Source organism: Podarcis vaucheri (genome assembly GCF_965113315.1).
Source record: "Podarcis vaucheri genome assembly, chromosome: 13".
Taxonomy (NCBI): Eukaryota; Metazoa; Chordata; class Lepidosauria; order Squamata; family Lacertidae; genus Podarcis; species Podarcis vaucheri.
The window spans coordinates 38,340,066-38,359,088 of NC_138751.1; the positions used below are offsets into that span (position 1 = coordinate 38,340,066).

Consider the following 19,023-nt stretch of genomic DNA (forward strand, 5'->3'; position numbering starts at 1 on the left):
TTTGGATCTGCAGTCCCTTGCAAAATGTCCTTGCTTATTGCAGAACCAACAACGCTTTGCAGCTTTAAATGCAGTTGTATCACCACAGGTTTGCATATGGTGTTCCTCATTCTTTCTGGAAACAGGAGTGCTTATGGCACAAGCCTCCCTTCTATCCAACTCGCCCATTAATCTTGCTGTTACCCCTTCCACAGTTAATTGTGCTGGTGGAACGGCAGATATCTGGCTAGCTATACCATCAAAGTCCTCATTAAGGGAACATAGGATGATAAAAACATACTGAATATCAGGTACCTGCATGTCCCTTCGAATTAATTCGCCGCGTATTGCCTCCAGACGTCTCAAGTGTGCTGCCAAATCACCACCAGGGCTGCAACTTCGTCTGGTACAACTGCTTGAAAAACGTCAATGCAGACGCTGACTCTTTTCTAACATGCACTGCTGCAAGACTGTCCCACATTTCTTTGGCAGTTTTCTTATTTCTTATATAGACTACTTGCTGGTCGCTGACTGCCAAATTAATTATCGCCCTGGCTTTTGCATCTCCTTTCGACCAAGCATTAGTTACAGGGTCAGGAGGGTCATCAGTTACATAGGTCTATACTTCTCTAGAGGTCAAAAGCGCCTCCACCCAAAAAGACCATAAACTATAGTTCTCATCTGTCAGCTGTGGGAAGACCAGAGCCTTCTCAGCTTCAGGAACCCGGTCAACCATTCTGGAACTCTTCCAGACCCACAAAAATTACGCTAACAGGAGAAGGAGTTTTCAAACCTTTAGAGTCCAAAAATATGCAGTCATCCACTCAGCAGCTGGGCCCATAACCAAAGATGTTGGCTTTTTGCAGTATAGTAATGCTGCAGAGAGCTTGCTGGGGAGACCATGCATTAAAAAGGGACTCAAAAATAACTTAAAGGTTTTAATAAGAAAAACAAAAACTCCATTTACACTAAATACATCAACAAACCAGACCCAACCCATCCCCCAGGGTAATGGGAGAGCTAGGTGCTGCTCCTTATATACTCTACCCAATTGCTGACATAGTTTAATCAGTACAACTCAGCAGCACCTGCTATGTTTCACAGCTGTAAAGCTGGGTCTCGTTAGTTTGCTCTGGCCCCTTAAAGACACACACATCGAGTGGAACAATGATGAACCTTTACATTTAAAGAAACCATTCAACAGGCTAAACTATATCCATATAATTAATGAATATAGTCCATTGTGTTGGTGTTCTTGAGCAGCTAGCATTCCAGTTTAATTGTTCGTTGTAAAAAGATAAGACTGGATGCCATTCAGGAATGAAGCGAATCTACCTGAGAGGTGTTGGTGGTTAGAAAGCAGGCAGCGCTTCTTTCTGTGATGGCAATAGAGGAGGCCTGCTGCTTCCTGCATCTCTGCCTAAAGGAGGGGCGGGGAACCTCACACCTCTCTGGCCAACAGAACTCCCTGTGCCTCCCTCTCTCTAGGTCACATTTCTCAAGGGCCCTGCTGTGCATCTTATTCGAGTGCTTCTGTCTGTCTGGGACCTGTTCTTGACCTGAGACAATGCTTGGGTGGAGGGCAGAAGGATTTGTGTGTATGTAGAGTCGGGGATGCTGAAAACCTCTGACTGTGTGTGGCTGTAGGACTATAGCTTGCTTCAACAGAGGTAAGAGTCTTGTCCATTACCGCACTTTCTTTTGTCTCTGGCCCTGCCCACCAGTGGCACGTGGCTCTCTGAACAGGGTCCCCATCCCTGGTTTGATATCCTCCAGGGGGTTCCTCAACTTCCTTTCTCCTCTCCCTCTCTCCTTCTTCCGCAAACCGTTAGGGGCTGGATGTGAAGCTGTGCTCCTCCTGGGGCCCAGTGATGTTTGCGCATGTAAACTCTGGGTCCTAATTTGTTTCTACAGTGATACCTCAGGTTACATACGCTTCAGGTTACAGACTCCGCTAACCCAGAAATAGTAACTCGGGTTAAGAACTTTGCTTCAGGATGAGAACAGAAATTGTGCAGCGGCGGCGTGGCGGTAGCGGGTACCTCAGGTTAAGAACAGTTTCAGGTTAAGAACGGACCTCCAGAACGAATTAAGTACTTAACCCAAGGTACCACTGTACTTACATTGAGTATTACTGGCATGGGGGCACCATGTTTGTCTACCTCCCAAGCATAGTGTTGGCTTAGATGCAGCTTGCATTCTCCTCCCCCCTCCCCCAGGTAGCTGTGCATGATTTGAGGTTGTTGAGTTGCACACCCCAGTTTCTTATATGTAATTGTCATCTTTACGCATTTTTTTAAAAAGTGGTTTGATTAGAGACAGTCTGGACAGCTCAGTTGGTTAGAGCATGGTGCTGATAACGCCAAGGTTGCAGGTTCGATCCCGTATTCATACAGTGGTGCCCCGCAAGACGAATGCCTCGCAAGACGAAAAGCCTGCTAGACGAAAGGGTTTTCCGTTTTTCGATGCGCTTCGCAAGACGAATTTCCCTATGGGCTTGCTTCGCAAAACGAAAAAGTCTTGCGAGTCTTGCGATTTCCCCCCTCCCCCCCTTTTCTAAGCCGCTAAGCCTTTAATAGCCGCTAAGCCTTTAATAGCCGCTAAACCGCTAATAGCGCTAATCCGCTAATAGGGTTGCTTCGCAAGACGAAAAAACTGCTAGGCGAAGAGACTCGCGGAACGGATTAATTTCGTCTTGCAAGGCACCACTGTATTCCTGAATTGCAGGGGGTTGGACTAGATAGTCCTCAGGGTCCCTTCCACCTCTACAATTCTATGATTCTGTGATGTGCAAGAAAAACAGACTTGATTAGGGACAATTGTTGCATACAGTAAGCCTGCAAATTACATGGGGGTTATGTTCTGTGGATTGCGCCTAAAACCACAATTGCATATAGTCAAAACCCATTGAATCCAATTGTGGGGGGAGCAGGGCAGGGGTTGCCAGCATCCTTTCCCCCAGAACTCCAGCCCCTTTTAATTTAATTTAATTTAATTATTTATTTTGCCACGCTCATAAAGCTGAATGTGCACATGTAAAATGTGTGTACCTTGGGGCTTGCTGTAGTTTTAACGTGGAGAGCCCCCAGCCTGGTGTAGGGAAGGCCAAAGCTTATTCTATTTTATTGTTTGTTTATTTTAATTTCTCTCCTTTTAAAGCGGTGTACAAATAGGTACAGGAGGGATACACAAGCGATGCTGCATACAGTGAGTTAAAAGATAATCAGGAAAACTGAACTTGAAATGCCTTCTTCTCTTTTAAAAAACAACAAACAAACCACCAAACTGTTAGTACCTTTGAAAAGCTAAGCAGGGTCTGGTATGGTTTCAAATTGGATGGGAGACCATGTGTTGAGATTCCTGCATTGCAGGGATTAGACTAGATAACTCTCGTGGTCATAAGATAGTGCCCTGTGGAACACTTTAGCACAAGGATTGTGAGGCCAAAACCCAATTTCCCAGTGTTATTCTCAGGTTGGAGAAGAAGAATAAGAGTTTGGATTTGATATCCCGCTTTATCACTACCCTAAGGAGTCTCAAAGGGACGCGGGTGGACTTCCGGAGGCGGCGCGAAACGGCAATGGCGGTCCTCTTTACGCTGTGAAGAGGGGCTCCGCGGAAAAGGGTCGTCCGCTGCGGCAGAGCGGAGACCCGTTAAGAAAAACCACGGGTAGAGTGAGCCCGTGGTCGTGGGACTCGGCGGGCACCAGGAGCGACCTCGGAAACGAAGAAGGGACCCCGTAAGGGGCTCTGGAACGTGAAAGGGGTAGCGGTGCTGTGAGTTCATCGCTCTTTCCGCGGAAGTGAAGCCGCGCGGCTGCTGCTGATGAGCGCTGACCTTTCTTCTTTGAACATTCGACTCTAAACAACATACTCGTGAGTAAGAATCTCAAGATTTTGAAATCTAAATTGTGGAATTCGGCTGAAAGCGGGAGACGTCAAAAGGAAGTCCGTCTTCTGGCTCTGCTTAAAGTTTTAAGCAAAGACTTTTAAAACTGAAGTGTGGAGAGGGGTTCTTTTAAAGAAGTTGGATTTCACTTTGCAAATTCGGATTTGGCTGTTTAGAAGGAAAAATTTGTATTTGTGCATGGACTGAATGTGGATTGGGATTTTTCCTCTTTTTGGCGGATTACAAAGTTTTGCGAATCCAGCTCCCAGCTCCCGGACTGCCTGGATACAAAAGATCCATCAAACTGCGGTAACTGTTTTTAAAGTTAAATGTCGCATTTGGGCTATGTTGTGAGATACAAATAAGGAACTGTTGCAAGCACCATTGATAAGAACTATCATTTTGACTTGGGTAAAGTACTGCAAGTTTAAAGTGAACTTGAAAGGTTCTCTCCTGTTTTCTTCTTTTTCTTTTTCTTTTTTCTGAGGAACTTAATGGTGGAAACTTTTTACTTTTTTCTCTGCTTTCTAACTTTTGGGGAGCTCCCCCTACAGGATTGTGGAATATCTAGTCTCTGAGAACTGCTGGTTGTTTTGCAAATCTTCTGCTTGGATGTTTTTGTCTTGGACTGCTTTCCCATGGGATTTACAATTTGACCTTGACACACGGACAGCTGTGGAATGAGTGGCGCTGCAAAAACAAGGGCTGCCAAAAAAGCAAAACAGACTGAACTGTTGCAATCAACTTTAACTGTGCAGCCACGTAGATCATCTGTTCCAATTGTTACAGGCCTGCAGGAGGAAGAAGTCAAACAGCCAGTTCCAGGGGATATGGCCTCAGGAGGATTGGATCCAGTTTCCAAAGAAATACTGGAGCAGCTGGCAGCTTTAAATAAGAAAGCTGATGAACAGGCGATCAAGTTTGATCAAGTGACAGCTACTATTAACAAATTGACTGACCAAGTTAATCAAAATACACAGGCAATAGGGAATATTCAAACAACAACGGCAGAAAATCGTAAACTGGCTGAAGAAGCAAAATTAAAAGCAGAACAGGCCAACAAGAAGATTGAGGAAGTAAGAGGGGAAGTAAGGCCACTGAGTAGACAGATCAACGAACAGCAAGCCTTTCTGTCCATGCAGGAACTGAAAAATAGGGAGAGCAATCTTAGGCTGAGAAATATACCAGAACTTGAAAAAGAAGATTTGACTGGCTTCCTGACAGCAGAAATATCAAAGTCTTGGGGCCTAGCAGAAGACAAGGACTTTAAAATAGTCACCGCATTCAGATTGGGAAGAGTGGCGAGGAAGGATAAACTGAGAGATTGCCTGATCATTTTGAGATCTAGGCAAGAAAAAGACAATATACTCAGCCTACATTTCAAAAATTCACTGGTGATTCAGGGCAAGACAGCAGAAATCTACAGAGATATACCGAAACAACTTTTGAACTTAAGAACTACATATAAAGACCTCGCAGGACTGTTGAGAAACAACACAATTCCCTATAGGTGGGAATTCCCCCAAGGACTATCTTTTAATTTCAAAGGGGAAAAGGTAAAAATTAGAACAGATGAGGACCAAGAAAAGTTCCTGAACGACCACGGGGAGGACCTTCGGAAAGGAGTGGCAGGAGCTTGGCCACCACCTCCTCCTGGCTCAACACCTGCTCCACCTCCAGATTTGGACGATAAGGGAGACCCATCCCTATTGGACTGACAGATTGATTCAGGATGTCTCTGCAACTATTTAGTTGGAATATTCATGGCGCAAATTCCCCCGAGAAAAGGAAAAAGATTTTTCATATATTGAGAAAAGAACAATTGGACATTATCTGTTTGCAAGAAACACACGTGACTAGGCTCCATAGGAGAGTTTTAATCAATAAAAGATTAGGCCAAGAATTTATTTCATCAGACAAGGTAAAGAAAAGAGGAGTAGTGATCTATGCAAAAGAGAACCTATCACCAAAGTTTGTGTTTAAAGATGAGCAAGGAAGAATTTTGGCGATTGAAATACAAACACAAGGAGAAAAATTCTTGATAGTAGGAATATACGCACCTAATGAGGGGAAATCGGAATTTTACAAAAAGCTGCATGAGACAATGCTGGATCATATTGACTATGCCAACATCATCGTGATGGGAGATATGAATGGGGTGGTCTCCACCTACATGGACAAGTCACAAAACCAAAACCTGACTAATGATGGTAGATTACCTAAAACTTTTTTTGAACTAACTGACAACATGGACCTGATTGACATATGGAGGACAAAGAACCCCTTAGGTAAAGAAGGAACTTTCTTTTCTGAGGCCCACCTATCATGGACAAGAATCGACCAAATCTGGACAACTAGAGGACTGGCACCTAAAACAAAAAAAGTAGAAATCTGCCCTAAAACCTGCTCCGACCATAATGCTTTGAAAATGGAACTGAGACTTATGCCAACTGGATCCTTCAGATGGAGAATGAATGACACTTTATTTAGAGATCAGGAGATCGTGAAGAAGGCCCAAAAAACCTTGAAGGATTATTTTGAACTAAATTTGAACACTTCGGTGGAAAAGAGAACAATCTGGGACGCGAGCAAAGCGGTGATGAGAGGGTTTCTGATTCAACAAAATTCAATAAAGAAAAAACTCTGGAATGGGAAAAAAGATAAGATATTAGAGAAGATAAGAGATGGTGAAAAGAGGCTGAGACTTAATCCAAAGTCAAAAGAAGTTCTAAGAGAAATTAAATTTTACCAAGCACAATATGCGAAATTGATAAACCAAGAAGTAGAATGGAAAATTAAACAAATGAGACAAAGATCATTTGAATCAGCAAACAAATGTGGAAAACTGCTAGCATGGCAGTTGAAAAAGAGACAAAAATTGAACTTTGTTACCAATCTGGAGGTTGAAGGGGAAAGTATTCAGAAACCAGAAGAAATTAGAAAGTGTTTCCAGAGATATTTCAAAAAATTGTTTAAACAAGGGCCTCAGGAAGAGACTGAGATAAACCAATTTATAAAAATAAATGGATTACAAAAACTATCCCAACCCTGAATCACAGAATAACACAACAGGAAATTGAGAGTGCCATTCAGAACATGCAACTAGGTAAATCTCCAGGCCCAGATGGACTTACCTCCAAATACTACAAGACACTAAAGGACTATTTGACCCAACCACTATTGGAGGTGTGCAACCAGATCATGGAGGGGAAGGGGGCACCGGAATCGTGGAAAGAAACTTTCATCACATTGATACCAAAATTGGAATCTGAAAAGACTCAACTTAAGAACTACCGTCCCATCTCACTCCTAAACGTGGATTACAAATTTTTTGCTGATATTTTGGCAAATAGACTTAAAAAGGTTTTAAATGAAGTAATCCATAAAGACCAGGCAGGCTTTCTCCCAGGCAGACATTTGTCTGATAATACTAGGAACATCATTGACGTTTTGGAATTATTGCAGACAAATATGAATACGAAAGCAGTGTTAATCTTTATAGATGCGGAGAAGGCCTTTGACAACATTTCTTGGAAATTCATGAAGAAAAATTTGGAAGGGATGGGAGTGGGACGGGCGTTCCAAAATAGCATAGAAGCAATCTATTCAGAACAAAAGGCTAAATTGATAGTGAACAATGTGGTGACAGAAGAGTTCAAAATTGAAAAAGGGACACGACAGGGGTGCCCTTTATCCCCTCTGCTATTTATTTCAGTCCTGGAGGTGTTGCTGAATTTGATTAGGAAGGACCAGTTGGTAGAAGGAATACAGGTCGGAGAGAAACAATATAAATTAAAGGCTTTTGCAGATGATCTGGTTTTAACATTACAGGAGCCAGAACCTAGTACAAAAAGAGCATTAGAATTAATTTATGAGTTTGGTCGGGTGGCGGGTTTCAAATTGAATAAACAAAAAACCAAGGTGTTGGGAAAAAATTTGACACCTTCAGAAATAGATGGGTTTCAGAAGGAGACAGAGTTAACCGTGGCTAAAAAAGTGAAATACCTGGGGGTCAATTTGTCTGTTAAAAATTTGAACTTATTCAAAGACAATTATGAAAAATGTTGGTCAGAAATCAAAAAGGATTTAGAAATCTGGTCAAGATTAAAACTTTCCTTGTTGGGAAGAATTGCAGCTGTCAAGATGAATGTATTGCCAAAGATGTTATTCTTGTTTCAAACCCTACAGATTGTGGACAGAGTGGAATGTTTTGGAAAGTGGCAGAAAGATATCTCGAAGTTTGTCTGGCAGGGCAAAAAGCCCAGGATAAAATTTAAAATATTAACAGACGCGAAAGAAAGAGGGGGATTTGCCCTGCCGGACTTAAGATTATATTATGAAGCGGCATCTTTCTGCTGGATGAAAGATTGGTTCCTACTGGAAAACACGGATGTCCTAGATCTGGAAGGGTTTAATAATGCTTTTGGATGGCATGCATATTTGTGGTACGACAAGGTAAAGGTTCACAAGTTGTTCAAAAATCATATTGTCAGGAAAGCTTTGTTCATTGTTTGGACTAAATATAAAGACTTGCTAGAAAACAAAACTCCGAGGTGGCTTTCACCAGTAGAGGCAAAGGCCCGAAAAAGACTTAATATGGAGGTTGGTTGGGCAAAGTACTGTGAGATTATAGAAAAGATTGGAGATAATTGGAGGTTGCAGAGCTTGGACAAACTAAAAAACAAGGTGCATGACTGGTTACACTATGCCCAAATTCAAGAGATTTTTAAAAAGGATAAAAAAATAGGTTTCCAGGTGGAGAAATCGAAATTAGAGACAGAATTACTTGAACCAAAGACAAAAGTGCTTTCAAGAATGTATAACTTGCTGCTTAAATGGAATACTCAGGATGAGATAGTCAAATCAGCCATGATAAAATGGGCTCAAGACATTGGGTACAACATTATGTTTGAAGACTGGGAAAGGTTATGGACCACCGGCTTGAAATTCACAGCATGTAATGCTTTGAAAGAAAATATTATGAAAATGATATATAGGTGGTACATGACCCCAGTCAAACTTGCAAAGATATACCATTTGTCTGATAATAAATGTTGGAAATGTAGGGAGGCTGAAGGGACATTCTTTCACCTCTGGTGGACTTGCCCGAGAGTGAAGGCTTTCTGGGAAATGATTTATAATGAGTTAAAAAAGGTATTTAAGTACACCTTCCATAAGAAACCAGAGGCCTTCCTCCTGGGTATTGTCGGCCAGAAAGTGTTAAAGAAGGATAGAACTTTCTTCCTATACGCAACTACAGCAGCAAGAATTCTTATTGCCAAACATTGGAAGACACAAGATTTACCCACGCTGGAAGAGTGGCATACGCAACTGATGGACTACATGGAGTTAGCGGAAATGACTGGCAGAATCCGAGATCTGGGAGAAGAAACAACAGAAGAGGATTGGGCGAAATTTAAGGACTATTTACAAAAACACTATAAGTTATATGAATGTTGAGAATTTGCTAAGCTTTGGAGAAAATTAGCTTCAGTTAAAAATTTTGAAGGAAATTAGGTTATAATCATGAAAGTATTAAAGTTTAGAGTAATTTTTGGATTTAGTATACGGTACTAAAATAATTTAATAATAAGTATTTTAAACTGAAAATATGGTTAGTTGAAAATACAAAAAACGCACGAAACAAGGTAACAATTTGCTGTTATTTTTATTGTAAAGAATGCAGGGTGCGGAAGATGTGGGGAAGTCCGGTGGATCTTGAAAATTGTGATGGAAAAATGAAGAATTTCTCTCTTAAATCTTTTCTTTTCTTTTTCTGTAAAGCTGCTTTTGTTGTATGTCTGATTATATATTTGTACCTGGAAAGAAGCAATAAAAAAAATATTATAAAAAAAATCAAAGGGACGCGGGTGGCGCTGTGGGTTAAACCACAGAGCCTAGGTCTTGCTGATCAGAAGGTCAGCGGTTCGGATCCCCGTGACGGGGTGAGCTCCCGTTGCTCAGTCCCTGCTCCTGCCAACATAGCAGTTCGAAAGCACGTCAAAGTGCAAGTAGATAAATACGTACTGCTCCGGTGGGAAGGTAAACGGTGTTTTCGTGTGCTGCTCTGGTTCGCCAGAAGCGGCTTAGTCATGCTGGCCACATGACCCGGAAGCTGTACGCCGGCTCCCTCGGCCAATAAAGCGAGATGAGTGCTGCAACCCTAGAGTCGGCCACGACTGGACCTAATGGTCAGGGGTCCCTTTACCTTTAAGGAGTCTCAAAGCGGCTAACAATCTCTTTTCCCTTCCTCCCCCACAACAAACACTCTGTGAGGTGAGTGAGGCTGAGAGACTTCAAAGAAGTCTGACTAGCCCAAGGTCACCCAGCAGCTGCATGTGGAGGAGTGGGGAAGCGAACCCGGTTCACCAGATTACGAGTCCACTGCTCTTAACCACTACACCACACTGGAGGGGAACCACTGTAAAACTGTGCCCCAAATAGTCATCCCCCAGAGCTGGCCTTTTGGGATGCAGTGGCATATATTTATACGAATAATTATATATCCCCATATCATAGACATATGCCACAGAAGTTTAAAACAAGCCATGCAGTAACATCATATTTAAAACCAATTAAGAACAGAAGAATTCAAAGCAAACACCAGTAGACCATTAATTGCCTGGGTATGTCTGGAATGTAGAGCAGAAATGTTTTCAGCATGCTTTAAAAGCTGGCACAGAAGGTGCCCATTGAACCTCTTTTGGAGGGATGTTCCAAGAGGTAAACATCTGGCTCTTCTTATTTAGTTCCCTGTAGGCTCCCATGGCAAGAATTGGGAAGTCTTCGCTATTTTGCCAGGCTGATTACAAACCAGTACAACCAGTTTTGAAGTGGGAGGGAGTTTGAGCGGAAGAGTCAGCCAGCACATTTCTTAGAGGAGGCTGCAAGGAGCAGATTGCATCTGTGCTTGGGCGATCCAGCGCTGTACGCAGGTAGGATTGGGTCCTGGAGCAAAGAACACGCAGGAAATTGGATCAGGGAATGGGTGGTTGTGTGGAGAGAGGATTTAGGGCAGCCTCAGAAGATACAGTGGAATTTCCTTGGCTGTTCTTCCAAAACTCAGTTGTATGGGAGAAGACCAGGAGGTGGATTCTGTAAAGCTTCCATTGTCCCTGACCATTCGCTGGGCTGGACGTGATGGAAGTTGCAGCCCAGCAATATTTGGGAGGGAATGAAGTCTCCTAGGTTCTATAAAAATATGTTTTAATATGCTCCATGTTTTGGTGGAAAACAGGGTTGTGTGCGTGCCGTTGGTTTTTTGTTTTGGTTTGTGTGGATATGGGAAAAAGTGGTGTCTTGCCAACACTTTGGGTGGGGTTGTAGAGTCTAGCAAAGAGCCGATTGCCAAGATTCCCGAGTCCCACATTTCAGAACCTGTACCCCAGTTTGTCTCTTCCCTGTCACTGCCTTGGGTTTCCACCCTACCATGCTTTCTCTTGGAAAGTGTGCTTGTGTCCATTTGCTTGTTCATTTGTGAGTGGGAGGCTGATTGGTGGATGCCTCAAAGGAAGCGCACTTCCTGATTTAAACTCATTCCAGAGTGTCTGTCTCACTGGGTGGGACTCAGAGAGAAAAACTGAACGACGTTACTGTTCCATAGCAGGGGAGAGGGCTGGAACACACGAGAGCCTCAGGTTAGCCCTCAGCCTAATCACTTGCTCTAACTATGAAGTGTGATTTACTTCCCAAAGAATTAGAGTAAAACCACACATTACATTAACTACACTGTTTGCCCTTGAGTGCAGTTTCCTTTCAAAATGTCCAGCATGGATCAGGATCTTGGTGTGTCTTTGGGAGGGGCTTTAAACTTCTGCCCTCTGCTGTGGTCCCACATCTGAAGGGGAGCCCCACGCCTTCTCTTTGCAAGGGGAAACAAACTGCCATTCGGTCTAGTGCCTACGCTGGGTTGCCATATGTCCTGTTTTTCCAGGACACGTCCTCTTTTTCATGGGTAGAGTCGTCGTAGCGATCCGTAGTTAAAAGCAGAAGTCGGCAAACGTGTCCTCTTTTTTGCTCTTCAAAATAAGGCAGCCCTAGCGCTGGGAACATTCCCCCCACCCCAGGCAAACAGCAGAAAATGTTCACAAAAATGGGCAGTTTTGCAAGAATTCAGGGTAGAATAAGCAAACGAGCCTCAATTTGTTGCTGCTGTTATGGCAAACTTGACGCAAGTAATTAAGTTTTCAGAAATTGGGTTGTTTTGCTGGTGCTTACTAAGAAGACAGCTATTCCCAGATTGCATTTGAAATTATAGGTTTAAATTACTTTATGGGGTTGCAGATTATATATACTGCGCTGCTCAGTGGACCAACAGGTTGGGTTAGGTAGGTTGGGTTCCTGGGGTCCTTTGAAATTCTTCTTCTACCTAGGTGATGAGATAGTCTGGGCCCCCAGGCAAAACGGCAAGCGCAAGTAACACATTCCTGTTGTGGCTTGACATTTCACCTATATAGCTATGCTCCTCCTTTGCTATAACATCTTGTTTCAGCATTGCATATTTTGAGGCTTGACCCTGCAGGGGAAAGGAGCGAGCTAGCTGTGTGCTAGACGGGAGCAAACTGCTAAAATCAGGAGAACGAGTGTGGCGGCTGTAACTCAACCTGGATCCTCGCTGCCGGTGTGATGCTTTGATTCATTGATCTACAGCTTTTTGGGAAAGTGTTGACAGCCTCTGTGTTTTCCTTTGACCGGGCAACTCTTCCTGAATTTGCAGCCGCATTAACCCAAGAAAAGGGCCCCTTGGGATTGGGAAAGATGCAATTACCTCCCCCCCCCCCCGGAGAAAACAGAAACAGGCTGGCTTCTTTGCTCTCTCCAAAACACAAAGCAGAATTGGAAAATCTGTTAGTAACGGAGCAATTTTGTTTATGTGGTTTTTCTCTGCTTGCCAAATTGCATTTGAGGTGCTTTGCTGCAATGCAATAAAACCCATTTAGAGGCAACTGCTGAGTTGAAGCCCTTTGCCACCATCTCCCCCCTCTCCCCAAGCTAGCTACTGTATTTTTCGCTCTATAAGACGCACCAGACCACAAGACGCACCTAGTTTTTGGAGGAGGAAAACAACAAGAAGAAAAAATCTGAATCTCAGAAGCCAGAACAGCAAGAGGGATCGCTGCGCAGTGAAAGCAGCAATCCCTCTTGCTGTTCTGGCTTCTGGGATAGCTGTGCAGCCTGCATTCGCTCCATAAGACGCACACACATTTCCCTTACTTTTTAGAAGGGAAAAAGTGAGTCTTATAGAGCAAAAAATACGGTAATTCAGTATGGTGCATTGGCACACGGTGCTTGGGATTGATCAGCACTAGCTGTCTGTGGACAGCACCCTTTACAAAACATGCAACTTCCGTCTTCTGTGGACAGGCCAAACGAGTCTTGTTGTGCTGATGGAACAAAGCTCCAAGGAAGTGCTGACTGGAGAGACGGAGGACTGGAGGGACCTAGAACACTCTGGGCCTAACTCCATGCTATATTGATTGTGTGGTTCTTAGTCACACCAAAGTTCTTTAAAATGCAATGTTGTAAAAGAACATCTTCAATAAAAATTAATAATAATAATAATACAGTGGTACCTCGGGTTAAGAATTTAATTTGTTTTGGAGGTCCGTTCTTAACCTGAAACTGTTCTTAACCTGAGGTACCATTTTAGCTAATGGGGCCTCCTGCTGCCGCCGCACCGCCAGAGCACGATTTCTGTTCTCATCCTGAAGCAAAGTTCTTAACCCGAGGTATTATTTCTGGGTTAGCGGAGTCTGTAACCTGAAGCATATGTAACCCGAGGTACCACTGTAAATGCAATGTTAGGCACCCAGCAGGGGGAGGGGGGAGGGAGTAATTTTCACCTGGGCTGAAGCATACAGAGAGGGGGGATTTAACCCTTGTATCCTCAGCCACAGTCCCAAAGGGATTTAGCCCCCATTCCTGCACCCCAAGCTGGAATTAACTATAGGGGAAGGGAAAGCTACCTTTGAAGGTGATCTGGAAACTGCAATTAATCCAGAATGCGGCAGCTAGACTGGTGACTGGGAGTGGCCGCTGGGACCATATAACACCAGTCCTGAGAGATCTGCATTGGCTCCCAGTATGTTTCTGAGCACAATTCAAAGTGTTGGTGCTGACCTTTAAAGCCCTAAACAGCCTCGGCCCAGTATACCTGAAGGAGCGTCTCCACCCCCATCATTCAGCCTGGACACGAGATCCAGCTCCGAGGGCCTTCTGGCGGTTCCCTCCCTATGAGAAGTGAGGTTACAGGGAACCAGACAGAGGGCCTTCTCGGTAGTGGCGCCCGCTCTGTGGAACGCCCTCCCATCAGATGTCAAGGAAATAAGCAGCTATCCTATTTTTAAAATACATCTGAAGGCAGCCCTGTTTAGGGAAGTTTTTAATATTTAATGCTGTATTATTTTTAACACTCGGTTGGGTGCTGCCCAGAGTGGCTGCGGAAACTCAGTCATATGGGCAAGGTAAAAATAATAAATTATTATTATTATTAAGCCTTCATTGGTGCCATTGCAGCACAGGTGTTTGGGGGCAGAATTTATTTTTATTGGGATCACAGCTGGGGAGGGGAGGGTTAAGTTTCCCATCCATGTGCATTGCAGTCCCTGTGGAAATTGCCCTCCACGCCTGGAGGGGTAGTTACTATTTTTTAAAAAATTCACTGACCTGGTTGCAAAAGATGTACAATCAACAGAGCAACTATTTGGGTTGCAGGCGCAACGACGTGCTTTTTTAAACAAATAGGGTTGCAACGAAAAGGATAACTCTGAAATGTGCAATTTATCAGATTTCTCATTCGACTAAAAACTTGTTAACTGGCCACTGCCTCTAACCCACATGCAGTTTCTTAAGTATCTATACAATTTGCCATATTCCCTTTGGCTGTCCCTGCCTAAAGAAATTTCCCTCTGGCAGTGGCTGCCCTGGTTCTGTCACTCATAACTATACTTTGCCGGGGGGGGGGGCATGCGTGGCCAGTAATTACCAGGGTGTTCTTCCTATTGCTGGGTAGCAATGGCTTTATTATGAAGTCTTGCTGTGCATAAATAGATCTGTTTGTGTCTTGTGGAAAACAGTTCTCCTGTGCTGAAATTATCTCCATATAGGGGAGAAAAAATGGCATTTGTAGAAGCCTGGTGTTACATATGTACAGGTAGCCTGCAGCGGCAGACCCACATGTTGGAGGCCCTGAAGCTTGGACTGTTATGGAGACTCCTTCACAACCAGCAACGTGGTCTGAATAACCACTGCTTCAATGGGGTTATTCCACAACAGATTGCCACATTTTTCATGTATATTAAAATAATTAACTACCACATCTCAGATTTTGATTAAAACCACTGGATTGGATTATCTCACACATCAAAGTCACTAGTGTGAATTAAAATTTCCTATGCCTCATAGTTTCTGAGTTTTGGGGAGGTGAAAAGTAAGAAAATTTATATATATGTGCATGATGCGCTTTTTAAAGCAATATGGACTGTAGTTGCTTCTGGGGCCCTTCTGGGATAAGGAGCCTTGAAGCTTAAGCATTACCATACTTTTCTGTGTATAGGATGAGGTTTTTTTAAATTAAACAATAAGGTAAAAAATCGGGGGTCATCTTATACATGGATAGTGCCTGGGGGGACGTGTGATTGGTTGCTGTCGCGACCTGGAGATTGTCAGCGGCTATTGGGTGTGTTATTAGTTGCTGTGGCAAGGGCTGGTGTTGATTGGCTGTTTCTGCATCAATTGGGCGGGCGATTGGCAGCATCTGCTGGCAAAGGGACTGACAGTAAGCAGCTATAACGACACGTGCAAGTGGCAGCTCAGGTCATGAGGGTGAGCGATTTTTGGCAATCCCCCCTTTAAAAAGCTCAAAAAATATGGGCAATCTCCCCCCATTTTCTTAATTTAGAGTGTCCCAAAATAGAAGGCGTCTTATACATGGGGGCGTGTTATAGAGTGGTACCTCGGGTTGCATACACTTCAGGTTACATACGCTTCAGGTTACAGGCTCCGCTAACCCAGAAATATTACCTCGGGTTAAGAACTTTGCTTCAGGATAAGAACAGAAATCGTGCTCCGGCAGCGTGGTGGCAGCAGGAGGCCCCATTAGCTTCAGGTTAAGAACAGTTTCAGGTTAAGAATGGGCCTCTGGAACGAATTAAGTACTTAACCTGAGGTACCACTGTACTTAGATTTAAATTCCCATCGAAATCAATGAGGCTTATTCCAGGCAAGAGTGCCTACAGGATCGCAACCTTAGTTGCGCATAGGTCCCATAGGAGTTAATGGGATCACTTAGTAATGATTTACAGTTCAAGCCTCCCCATGTCCACTCGGAATTAAGTGCTGTTAAACTCAATGCAATTTATTCCCAGGCAAGTGAGGTTAGGATTGCAGACTTGCTTCTCCACTGAGAACAATGGGCCATTAACTAAGGTGTCAAGGAGCTGTCAAGGAGCCAGGTCATCCACTAGGCAGGCACACACCTGGAAGGTGGAATGCAATTAGCTTTTTATTGGCAGAGGAACAACAATGCAGCAATGCTCCTGGTTAGCCTTGACTCAACAAAGGTGTTGCTGAAACTAGAGCATGACCTTTCCCCTCTAGCCTCTCACTCTGGATCCCTCCCAAGCAGAAAAAGGCTCTTCTGGGCATGTCAGGCGCGTTGTGCAGGAGTGGGCCATTCTGGAATGGGGAGTCAGGGGGAGGAGAATAAGGAGGACTGGGACTGAAGTGTAGGTGGGTTCCCACGAGGCTAGACACAGTGATAACAGCAAGAACCTTTATTGAACTACAGTGGTGCCTCGCAAGACGAAATTAATCCGTTCCGCGAGTCTCTTCGTCTTGCGGTTTTTTCGTCTTGCGAAGCACGGCTATTAGCGGCTTAGCGGCTATTAACGGCTTAGCGGCTATTAACGCCTTAGCGACTTTAAGAAAAAGGAAACAAACTCGCAAGAACTCACAAGACGTTTCGTCTTGCGAAGCAAGCCCATAGGGAAATTCGTCTTGCGGAATGACTCAAAAAACGGAAAACTCTTTCGTCTTGCACGTTTTTCGTCTTGCGAGGCATTCGTCTTGCGAGGTACCACTGTACATAACTGGGAAAAAGAGGCAAAGCAACTGCTTAGATACATTTCTGAAAGCCTGGGTCACTCCCAATGTGATTGGCTGTCTAAACTTCCAAACTGTGAATCACGACTCAAGAGTCCATGGGCCAATGGCAGAATCCCAAATCCTGAAATGTTCTGTGATTGGACAGCATGTATCGAATCAGAACACAGGAGCTCAGATTCCTTAGGCCAGACTCAAGCTCAGGCAAACGCAGACCACTGAATACATAACTGGTACTGTTTGCGCTCACGCAGCCAGTGTGGTGTAGTGGTTAAGAGCAGTAGATTCGTGATCTGGGGGACCAGGTTCGTGTCTCCACTCCTCCACATGCAGCTGCTGGGTGACCTTGGGCCAGTCACACTTCTCTGAAGTCTCTCAGCCCCACTCACCTCACAGAGTGTTTGTTGTCGGGGAGGAAGGGAAAGGAGAATGTTAGCCACTTTGAGACTCCTTCGGGTAGTGATAAAGCAGGATATCCAAACTACTCTTCTTCTTCTACTGATCCTGTCCTGGAGGACCCTCCAACTCCTGAGCCCCCTGAATCGCTCAAGCCTCCGGTTTCTGTCCGCTCTCAGCTCTTCCCTTCTGCTGATGGCGCCACTGTGTCCCACCACCAGGCTCTGGGCTCTAAGGTGTCGTCTTCAGAGCTCTCCCTGGGGAGCTCTGGGGGAGGCAGGCTCATGGCTGTCAACTTTTCCCTTTTCTTGCGAGGAATCCTGTTTGGAATAAGGGAATTTCCCTTTAAAAAAGGGAAATGTTGACAGCTATGGGCAGGCTTCCACCAGACTTCTTCATCCAACCTGTCCCTGACATAAGTTTGCAGTCTAACCCTGTGAAAGATACAAATTCCTAACCTAAGGTATCTTGCTTGGAGTTGGAAAAGTGGGCAGTTTACCTGAATTAAAAGGTGTCTGTGTTGTTGTTGTTGGAATTTAGATCCTGCCCTTCTTTCTGAAACGGCCCTCCATCTCTAACACCCTAGACTCGCATGCTGGCTCATAGTTTGAATGCACCCTACTACCGCACAGCAAACATTAACTATTTTAAAATCTGCTGGAGTTGCAGTCTGTGCCCAAGGCAACAATATTTGCTTACGCTAGAAGGGGGGAGGGAAACCCCAGTTTCTTCCTTTATATTCATGCCCAGCTGCATCCGGTCTTTTGCTGGCAGTGTGCAACAGACGTTAACCAATTAACACCCCATGGTTTTCCTACAAAATGCTTAGCAGCAGCTACTTCTGGGGTAGAGAGCATAGGATTTTATGCAAGGTCAGATCATTGTGTTTGGGGATGGGGGTCTAGGAAAAGGCAGGCTTGTTATATAATAGCACTTGTTGCTCTTTACAGCGACCGTGCGAAGTAGATTATATTACCGTTCCCACACAGATGGGAAACTGAGGCTGAGAAAGAGGAGTCTGTCCGTGGCCACTCTGGATATCTCTAGCTCAGCAGTGAATCGAACCAGTTTCACCAGCCTAGATCTACAGTGCTACCTTGGGTTACATACACTTCAGGTTACATACGCTTCAGGTTACGCACTCCGCTAACCCAGAAATAGTGCTTCAGGTTAAGAACTTTGCTTCAGGGTGAGAACAGAAATCATGCCCTGGCGGCGTGGCAGCAGCAGGAGGCCCCATTAGCTAAAGTGGTGCTTCAGGTTAAGAACAGTTTCAGGTTAAGAACGGACCTCCGGAACGAATTAAGTACTTAACCCGAGGTACCACTGTACTAAAGTGGGGTGGGAGATCCTGCAGGGAACATGCTAGTGAAGCAGCACAAAACAGGACTGAAGTCCAGACCAAGATGATCAACGGTCTGGAAAGCAAGCCTTATGAGGAACGGTTGAAGGAGCTGGGCAGTGTTTCCCAACCTTTTTCCAACTGTGGCCCCCTTCCGACCTTGTTTGCTTCTTGTGCCCCACCCCACTCCATCCTACTGGTAGAAAGGTAGCTATTTAAATGTTTTGTTTGTAACTAGAACATGTTTTATTTATAATTTTTATAATTTACAAAAATACAGTTATTTAAAATGATAGGAACATAATGAAATATTGTT

The 19,023-nt window shown here is 44.2% G+C and overlaps 1 protein-coding gene across 4 annotated transcripts in view; it reads left to right on the top strand.

Moving 5' to 3' along the window:
• Nucleotides 1-19,023, top strand: part of CPT1C (carnitine palmitoyltransferase 1C) — a 63,707-nt gene that overhangs the window by 5,421 nt on the left and 39,263 nt on the right. For 2 of the 4 annotated variants that reach the window (XM_082194361.1, XM_082194365.1), the window contains exon 1: nucleotides 10,648-10,803. The exons of 1 other annotated variant lie outside the window; for it this stretch is intronic. The gene's annotated coding sequence lies outside the window, so the exon portion shown is untranslated. Of the gene's footprint in view, nucleotides 1-10,574; nucleotides 10,592-10,647; nucleotides 10,804-19,023 lie in introns of those variants that run through there. One more of the 4 variants, XM_082194364.1, reaches the window with a different exon arrangement.